Genomic DNA, 10098 nt, shown 5'->3' on the forward strand with positions numbered 1-10098 from the left:
ATTTTGTTGCTGTTGCTCCTTCCCTGACGCCATGCTTCCTAATGTCAAAGACAAAGAGGAGAACCTGGAAAGGGCCGGGTAAGCCTTGACCCCTCAGAGCAAAGAGCATGACCACAGTGTGGACTTGCCCGTTTGGAGCTTGTTGCATTCACAAGTTCCAGTGAACAGCCCGCCACGTAGGTGGACAGACCTTTTAGGGAAAAGAGGCTGGGGGTTCCTTTTTCATCAAGGCAATTGAAGGCAGCAGAATGTTTCGGAGGCAAAAATGGCTGGGGCTGTACTAGACAGATCATATGAATAAAAACACAGAGACCAGGTCATGGGACAGGATGGTCCTAGCCCTCCGAGAGCTTCTCGGGCCATTCTTAGGGGATTGGCATTTTCAGGGGCTCCTGGCTAAGTTGAGATTACCCACGGGAAGAAGAGTTGAAGGTAGTAGAGGCTCTATTGACATTTCTGTGTAGTGTAAAAGTTAAACACACCCCGCCACTAACCAAAAGCTTGGTTTCAAGTCCAACTCCAGAGGGACCTAGGAAGAAATTTCTGGTTGTCCACTTCACAAAGTCAGCCATTGAAAGCCACACAGAGAACTCAGACTCATGGCAGCCCCAGATGGTTCTACATTGAGTCAGGATTGACTCCATGACGACTGTTTTCTAAACAAGGTGAAGGTGAGATCTGAGATGAATTTCGCCTCCATCTAGCAGGAGATTGTAATAGAACTCCCTGGGTTCAGTAATATAGGGATACATTTTCTTCTGATTATAGAATCTGTGTGAGTATCCTTCTGCATTAGGAAAAGTAACCCCCTGAGTGTCTCCCATGCTTATTCGAACCATCGCGGACACTGGCAGGCGTGGGTTTCCTATAAAGGGTTGAGGAGTCCTGAGTGTTGGTGACAAAAGGGGGTATGACGACGGGAATCCTGGATGCGGTTCTGATGTTTTCTAAAGGAACGAACCCACACTGCTCCCCAGAGCTCTCTTCCAAGGGCCCTGCAGGGAGGAAGGAGGGCAGTGCATTGTTGAGTGCTAAAATCCGCCCTCAGCTAAACATAAAGATTGGCTGGCTCTCTAAAGAACCAAGAAGAGCAAATTCATGTGCTCTGCTAGGGCCCGGGTGCTGGTGGGCAGTGGTTTCGCCTTGGTCTCCTCTGCACAAGTCTACATAATCTGAAATCGAGGTTACCAGGAGGACGAGGGAAGCAATGACTGAACTACCAAAGTTGGCATGTGCTCTTTTTTTTAAAAATTATATATATTTTTAAATAAAATGTTTATTTTAAAAGGAGATGCAACTCTTTCCTTCTTTACTGTGTGATGTGCTTTCTGTGGTTTGGTTTTCACCCATGACCAAGTCATTATGATCCCCACTAAGTGCATGAAGAACCTGCAGCTCAGAAGCTTAAATAGTCTCCGGTTATCAAGCAAAAGAAAGAAGTAATTGATATCTAATTGCATCCGAGTCATGGTGACCCCATGTATGTCAGAATAGCACTGTATTCCTGCGATGTACGTTTCTAGGCTTTTCCTCCAGGCACCTTTAGCTTGACAACATCTATTTTCCATTTGGTTAAGGCAGAGCCAGGAGTCAAAGCCCATGACCTCTAATGTCACACAGCCAGCCTGCCTGAGCTCACCTCTGGCCACACCAACAGAAGGGATGAGCAGCAGACCCTCCCGCCACATTCATGCGTTACTCAAACACACCCACGACACAGTCAATGCAAGTTTTCTAGCAGTGCAGCAGTGGGGCAATCTGAGTGACACCTAGTCTATACCTGCTTTCCTGTCCGAAAGTTATTTTTACCTGTCATTTTCTTACCAGTAAATAGACAGACACATGGGGTTACCAGGAAATGGGTGCACATATGGAGGAATGGTGCTCCTGTGGACAGAGTTTGGGACTGGTTACAGCACACACGCATTAGAATGCAGCTGGTCTTTCTCCATGCCCACGCTCTCCCTCCTCTGCGCGCTCTTATGCTCCATGGAGAAGCAAGAAGGCCACGGGATGCCCAGTCTCGGAGACTCGTTCTACCAGAGGAATAATTCCAGCAAGAGCAGAATTGCTCACTCCTAAAAGTCCCAGAAAACATCTTGAGGCTGATTCTGAGTGGTCCACATTAGTCACAAGTCCACCACCCGCTGCCCCTGTGTCCCTGAGAATAGGAATAACATGCTTACTTATAGGACCTGCATCTCCCTGACCTCCCAGACTCGGGGTCATTAGAACCCATGGCTGACAGTGGAGAAAGCAAGACTCGTCTAAAGAAAATTTCAAGTGCTATATCAGAGGATAAATGGTGGTGGAGAGACACCAAAGGTGGGTTTCTCCTATACAACCCTAGCTTTCAAGCTATTCCTATCTAGAGGGGATCAGTGCATGGGGGATTCCAACCTAGTTTAGTAAGTGGCTGCATGGTCAGCGCATTTGCGGAGTGCTTGAAGAGGGACAGGTAACACGGCCTTGGCTGGAAGATGGTGGTTTAGGGAGGACTCCCCAGAAAAGGTGACCACAGTCTAATAAATTCATGGCAGCAAAGGAGTTACCCCGCGAAAGGAGGATGAAGGCGAGACTGGGTGGATCGAATCTGTTCTTTCAAAATGTATGGTAGTAGAAAGGAAGAAACACCCAAGGCAGTGACAATTTAAGTGATCACATTTAATCATAAAATTTAATTTAAATGATCACATTTTAAAACGAGTGCTATTATATCCTTTTTGAAAGTGACTTTAACAGCGAGGTGTCGTGGTTATGAGTTGGGTTGCAAGCTGCAAGGTGGGCAGTTCGAAACTGCCAGCAGCTCCATGGGAGAACGACTGGGCTCTCTACTCCCATAAACAGTTACAGTCTCCAGAACCCACAGAGGAGTCGCTGCGAGTCAGTGTCTGCCTGATGGCTGTGAGTTTGGTTTCTTGGTATGAAAAAGTAAGTGCCAGAGGGAAGGGAAGAGAATGGTTGATTCTGACAGAAAGGAAAGAGGAGGGTGTGGTGATAGGACACTGAGAGTTCTCATGATGATTTGCATTCTATACTTGAAGCAAGCGGGGAAGGGGACCATGGTCAACCATGGGAGGGATGAGCATGATGACCTAGAGGAGGTTTTCATCACAAGGTTGAGTTGAGAGGTACGGAAAATGGAAGGCAGAATCTATTAGGAGCCACAGGAGCACCCAGCGCAGAGCTGGCATACCTGGGTGGGGAGAAACTGAGGCGCCCGGTGGCGGGACTTCCCAGGGAGTCGCTTGTTCAAAGCTGCAGTGCAAGCTGAAGAGATAGTGAGATGGGGTAAACCGAGGCCAGGCTGCTATAGGGTAGGTATGAAAGAAAGAACACAGATCTGGGTAATTGAGCATAGGACAAAAGGGAGGTGAAGTAGTGATTCTAGGGAAAGGTGTGAAAACTGGAGAATACACACTGCTGTCAGACTGATTGGTCACATAATCGTACTCTAATAATATTTTAAATCGACATTCACGTGGTCAGTTCAGTGGTGGTGGGTAATGATGCTCCGGGAGTAGCTTACACTGAAAGCTTGACTCCTGTATGCCTAGAATAAAAGGAATCCCACTTTATCTTCTGAAATCTACATCATCTCCTTGGTGCTAAGAACTGTCCATGTGTCCTGTCATGAGACTAGAGCCCCCTGGGCTTCCCCTCTAGAGTCCTTAAGCTATATGTCTACTCTGTGAGACTCGAGACTCCCCCAACAATCAATCATGAAGAGCTGTTTCGAGACAGATCTAGGTGTCTCCCAGCCTTTAGGTCAGGGAATTGGTGTCGCAGCTGCCAGGAAGCAAGTCTAGAGACTTTCCAGTGATTGCCTTGGCCAGCCTAAAGGGCTCCCCAGAAGGTGTGCTCCCAATCCCATGGCCTCCTGTTCAGGTGAGGGAGGGATCATCATCCAAAAAAACCTGGGCTACTCCTTTGTGGACCAAGTGCCATTCGTTGAGCGAGGGAGCCCTTTAGAGTGGAAGGGATGAATCCCGTTCTCTCGCTCCAGTCCAGGACAGCACAGGACTCCTTTGTGCTGCATATTAAGCTGGTTCACGAAGTGCAGCTAGGTCTGGTAAAGGGACTTTGTAGTTGAGCATCTGGAGCAAGAGATTTTTGGCCAAGACAAATTCTAAATCTCCAGTAGTAAACCAAGACAAGAGGCATATCCACAATGTCCCAGACAAATCAGGAGTCTTATCACCTAAATATAAGCCCCTGGAATAACCCCCATCTGCTTTCTTGCCCTCTAATTGGTCAGCTAATATGGTTGGCAGTTCAAAACCACCAGCAGCTCTGAGAGAGAAAGACTGAGCTTTCTACTCCTGTAAGCAGTTCCAGTCTCAGAAACCCACAGGAAGGGAAGAGGGCACTGTGAGTCAGCCTTGACTGATGGCCGTGGGTATGCGGTAGGGGCCAGGACATTGGTGCTCTTGCTAGTTCCAAGGTCATTTTCATTAAGTGACAACATTGCCCTTCCCAGAATTGCCTACGGGAATTTCACAGGTCTTTTATTTATTTCTTTGCTTTTGTTTATTTGACAGTGATCCCCTCCTCTAAGAGGTCTCTGTAACTTTACTTGTTCATGTTCTTTTCTGGGCTCTTTATACAAATTGATTTAGCCTTCGTCAACCTGCTCTACAACCAGAGGCATCTGAATCCGTGGTCCGTTCTGATCTGGGGTTTGAGGCTTTGCATGTGTCTTTCTTCCTGTGGAAATCTTACTCTCTTGAGCTCTGTGTCAGCAAGGGGGGCCACCAATTTGATGATATCCTACAATCACAAAACTCTTCTCGAAGACAGAATACTCGATCCCAGAAGCTCTCTCACGAGGCGACCTCCTGCAGTAGTTACATGTAGTTACATGAATCTATGAACATACAAACAGTTGTGAGGATGGCGCAGGACCAGGCAGTGTTTTCTTCTGTTGTACACAGGTATACTTATGGGACGGGACTGACTCCCACAGAGATGTCTGGTTAGTCAAGATGTAGTGGGTATGAAGGTAGAGAGGGTATGAGGCATGGCGTTGGCCTATCTGAGAGGGCCAACAGGGTCTGTCTAATTCCTCTCTAAGGGTTACCACAGCCGGTAAATGCTCCCTGAGAAGTGTTATTCTGCCCCCATTGTGGGTGGGATCTTCCTCTGATTTTCATTCGTGATGGAGTATTGCTCTATTATGTTTGAGTTAGTTCAAAATAAGAGGGGAGGGGGAAAGGTGATAGCAATGATGACTGTACAGCCTCACTCGAGGGAAATGAATAATCGAATTATAGGTGAACAGATACATCGGATGGTGTAAGATATGGCAATAAAAATAATAATAATGTACTAGAAAAGGAAATGCGTCCAATCTGTTGGCTTTGGTTGACATTTTTCATCACAGACCTGAAGTCAAAGTTTACTATAGACAAAAGAAGATTAACACACAAATGCTTTAGGTGATATATGCTGAAATATTTCTATGATGTTGGTATCAAGGAAGTTTCTAAGCATTAAACCAAAGGCATAGACGTCAAGGAAAAGAGTAATGGATCTAGTCACATTAAAAATGTAAAATTTCTGGGAGAAGAAGAAAAGATTCATCATTAGAGTTTTATTTAAAGGAAAGGCCAAAATAGAGAAAGTCTTTTCTATAAGATGTACATACGAGTAATATAATGAACATAGTTATAGAGATTTTTTAAAATCAATAAGAAAATGGAGCAATCATCAAGAGAAAAATCAGCTGAGGATATGAAGAAGCAATCAAAGGAAATAAACATGAAACATGTGGGAAAATATTTCACTCAATATAAACAAAGGTAAGTTACTCAACACTGCAATGCTATTTCTCATCTGGAAAGATTGTTCTTATCCAGTACAGGTGATGGTATAGGACAAGCGGAACATTTATTTATTTTACATAGCCGTGCAAATGGTTCCATTTTTCCTCTCTAGAGGATACATTATCAATGCATATGAATACAGGATATACTCGTTAACTGAGATTTTAATTCTTAAATTTTGATCTTCTGAGGGAATGATTAAGTATGTGTGAAAAGTTTAAACCATCAGCTTATTAATTACAGAGTAACTTAAAATAACAGGAGAGACCCAACAAGAATGTGGACGGTGGAGGGAAGAGGGGATAGAAAGGAGGAACCGATTTCAAGGATCTACATATAACCTCCTCCCTGGGAGATGGACAGCAGAAAAGTGGGTGAAGGGAGATGTTGGACAATGACAAAATAATAATTTATAAATTATCAGGGGTTCATGAGAGAGGGGGATGGGGGAGGGGGAAAAATAAAAAGAAAATTGAGTTGATTCTATGAGCCCAAGTAGAAAGCAAATGTTTTGAGAATGAGAGCACCGAATGTACAAATGTGCCTTACAAAATTGACATATGTATGGATTGTGATAAGAGTTCCAGGAGCCCCCAATAAAATGATTAAAACTAAAAAAGAATGTGGTCTCATTTTTGAAATATATTTGCACATGCATAATGCTATCGTAGTGGGTGAGGATATTGTGGATTCATTTAAAAATGTATTTGTAATTTCCAAATCTTTCTTTCATAAATACCATTAAAAATATATGATCACTGCTCTGTAAATACATATGAAAAGGCTTCAAAATACTTGGGAAATGGAACTAAACATCATGTGAATTTCCCCCCAGAACTTCTTGAAGATCTCTCTTCCACTGTTAGATTTTATTTTCTAGTATTGGATTCAAGCTTTCTTCCTCTCCGTGTGATACCGGATATTGTTTTCGTGACAGTGTTATCGTCACAGTATTAGGTGCAAGGGAGAGGCCAAGTTAACGGAATGCACTGGGATACTGCCACGGAGTTCTGCACCTGATCCCCTTTTAAATAGCACAGGAATTCTCTGTTCTTTGCAGCTTCGAAACCCCATAAAACCACCTGGGCTTCCCTACTTTGGGGAATATTATTCTTTGACAACTTCTACAACTTCTTCAATGTTATTGGTCTGCTCACATTTTCTACCTCCTTTGGAAGCAGCTGTTGTGATGTACATTTTGGCACAATGGTTAAGCGCTGGTAACTGAAAGGTCAACGGTTCAAAACCACTCGCTGCTCTGTAGGAGAAAAGACCTGGTGATCGGTTCCCATAAAGACTACAGACAAGATGCCCAGTTCGGTCCTTCAAGGTGGCGCTGAGTCAGAATTGACTCAATGGCACACACCAACAGTGAAAAATAGATCTTGTTTTAAAATAGCTACAGCATTGTACAAGTACCCTCTCAATCTCTGTGCCCCCCACTCCATCCTTTATCTCATTTTAACATATTGTTCTTTACATTTGCTTTTGACCTTCCTTTAGGCTTTTATTCATTTATCTATCGTTCAAAATAACCGCTCCTCACATTATGAACTGTAATTGATTTGATAGCAATCATGCTTTCTTATTGTTGCTTTATCCCTGACAATAATTTATTATTTGCTCTTTCAATTTCAGCTTGAAGTATGATTTCTTTGGTTTCGTTCAGGAATCACAAAGGAAAATGACTCTCTCACTTGATTTAAATAGGGTGCTAGAAACCATATCAGGATTTTGAACTGGTTTATTTCTATTTACCCCCAGCTAAAAATTTCTACTTTCACCCCAGGTATACTGAATCCAAAACTACATCTTACTAAGAGCCTCCTGTGAGTCTTTGTTGTGGTGTTAGCTGTCATTAACTCCATTTAAACACATCGTGATTCTATGTACAACAGAATGAAACACCGCACAGTCCCGAATCATCCTCATAATTGATCCTATGCCTGAGCCCATTATTGTGGCCATGAAGTCAATTGATCTCATTAAGGGCTTTTCTTTTTTCATAGCCCCTCCATTTACCAAGCATGAAGCCCTTCTCTGGAGACTGGTCTCTGCTGACAATATGTCCAAATTATGTAAGATGAAGTCTTGCCATCCTTGCTTCTAAGGAATACTCTGACCTTACTTCTTCCATCACAGATTTGCTTGTCCTGTTAGCAGTTCCTGGTACATTCAATAGTCTTCTCCAGCACCACAGAAAGAAAGCAAGAAGTAACTGAAACATCAAATTGCAATATTGAGAGTCCGTGAGCAAAACATTAAATGATGTGGGAAGCATTAGGAGAAGATGGAAATAATACACGGAGCCACTCGACCACAAGAGAACTAATGGATATTCCTCCATTTCAGGAGGTAGCAGATGAGCAAGAACCAATGGTGCTGAAGGAAGAAGTTCAAATTGCACTAACTGCAGTAGCCAAAAACAAAGTTACCGAAATTGATGGAACACCAATTGAAATGTTTCAAACGAGCTGTTGAACAGCTGGGAACACTCACTTTTCTATGGCAGGAAATTATGAAGATATTGAGATGGTTAAAGCTTATTGTGCCAACCTGGCCGATAAAAACATGTGGGGTTAATTGAAGGGCAGAGGGATCAACAGCTTGGGGAGCCTCCCTTTTTGAGTGTGTGTTTCCCTTTTCTTTTCTAACTCTAGGCCTTTGATATTTCATTATAAATTTTGCCTTTTTCTTCTTGAGCTGCCCTTTAAAATTTTCTATTCAGCTCGTTGATTTTCTTCTGTCTTCCATTTGTCTTAGCTACTCTGTGATTAAGAGCAAGTTCCTGAGTCTTTTCTGACACCCACTTTGAGCTTTTCTTCAGTTCGTGTCTTTTTAACGTGAATAATTGTCTTGGTGTCACCCCACAGCCCTGTAGGTCTCCCATCATTAGTGCTCAACGCCCCAACTTGGTTCTTGAGATGTTCTTGAAATTTAAGTGGGATAGACTCAAGGTTGTACTTTGGCTTTCATCGACTTGTTTTAATTTTCTTCTGCTTTATCCTGAACTTACATATGAGCAATTGATGGTCTGTTTCACAGTCAGCTCCTGGCCTAGTTTTAGCTGCTGATATTAAGCTTCTCCATTGTCTCTTCCCACAAATGTAGTCAATTTGATTTCTGTGTATTCTCTCTGGAGATAGAATGTGTATGTTCCATGTGCATAGTCCCCCTTGGGTTGTTGAAAAATGGTATTTGCTACGAACTGGTGGTTGGTTTTGCAAAATTCTATCAAGTGATCTCCAGGTTTGGTTCTATCACTGAAATACATATTTCCCAATGACTGTTCCTCTTTTTCCAACTTTTTGCCTTCCACTTGTCAATAATTATCAATGCATCTTGATTTCAATAATTGATCAATTTCTTACTGAAGTCATTGATAGAAGTCTTCAATTTCTTCATCACTGGTTGTGGTTGGTGTCAAAATTTGAAAAATAATTGTTTATTTGGATTTCCTTGAAAGCAGATAGCTATAACCCTATCACAGACAGCATTGTACTTCAAGACTGACTTTGAAATGTCCTTTGTAACAATGAAGGTAAAGCCATTCCTCTTGATTCTGTCGTTCCCAGCATAGTGAATAATAGGATTTTCTGACTCCAAATTACCTGTACGGGTCCATTTCATCACACTGATGCCTAGAATATTGACTTTTATGCATTCCATTTCATTTTTTATGACTTCCAATTTTGCCTGTTTCATATTTCATGCATTTTCGGTTCCGATGGTTAGATTTTTTGCAACTGTGTCTCCTTACCTCGTGTTGTGCCCCCAAAGCAAAGGAATGCCCTGAAGGCTCCCCTCCCCTGGGCTTTACTCACTCATGTCACCAAGGAGGTGGAGTCTGCTTTGGGAAAACAGCTCCTCTTCAGTCACATTCTCAGTGCCTTCTAATGTCTAGGGCCCATCTTCTGGCGTGACCTCTGATAATATGCTGCTGCCATTCATTAGACCTTCAGTATCAACAATAGTTTGATACGATGCATAAGGTTTGCAGGGGCTACTTTCTCTGATATGAGGAATGGATTTATTTTCTGTTGTCTGTTCTTAGTCTCAAAGCTCTGCTAGAACCTGTTCGCATTGGATGACCTGTGGCATTTGAAATACCAATACCAAGGAAGTAGCTTCTGGCATCACAGCAACACACAAGCCACCACAGTGCAACAAGCTGACAGACAAGTGGTATAGTCTATAGTATTGTGTTGACAATGGCATTAATTTAGCCAATGATATAGAATTTCAAACATTATTGAGAAAAGGAAATTCAAAT

Source organism: Tenrec ecaudatus, chromosome 10 (assembly GCF_050624435.1).
Source record: "Tenrec ecaudatus isolate mTenEca1 chromosome 10, mTenEca1.hap1, whole genome shotgun sequence".
Classification (NCBI taxonomy): domain Eukaryota; kingdom Metazoa; phylum Chordata; class Mammalia; order Afrosoricida; family Tenrecidae; genus Tenrec; species Tenrec ecaudatus.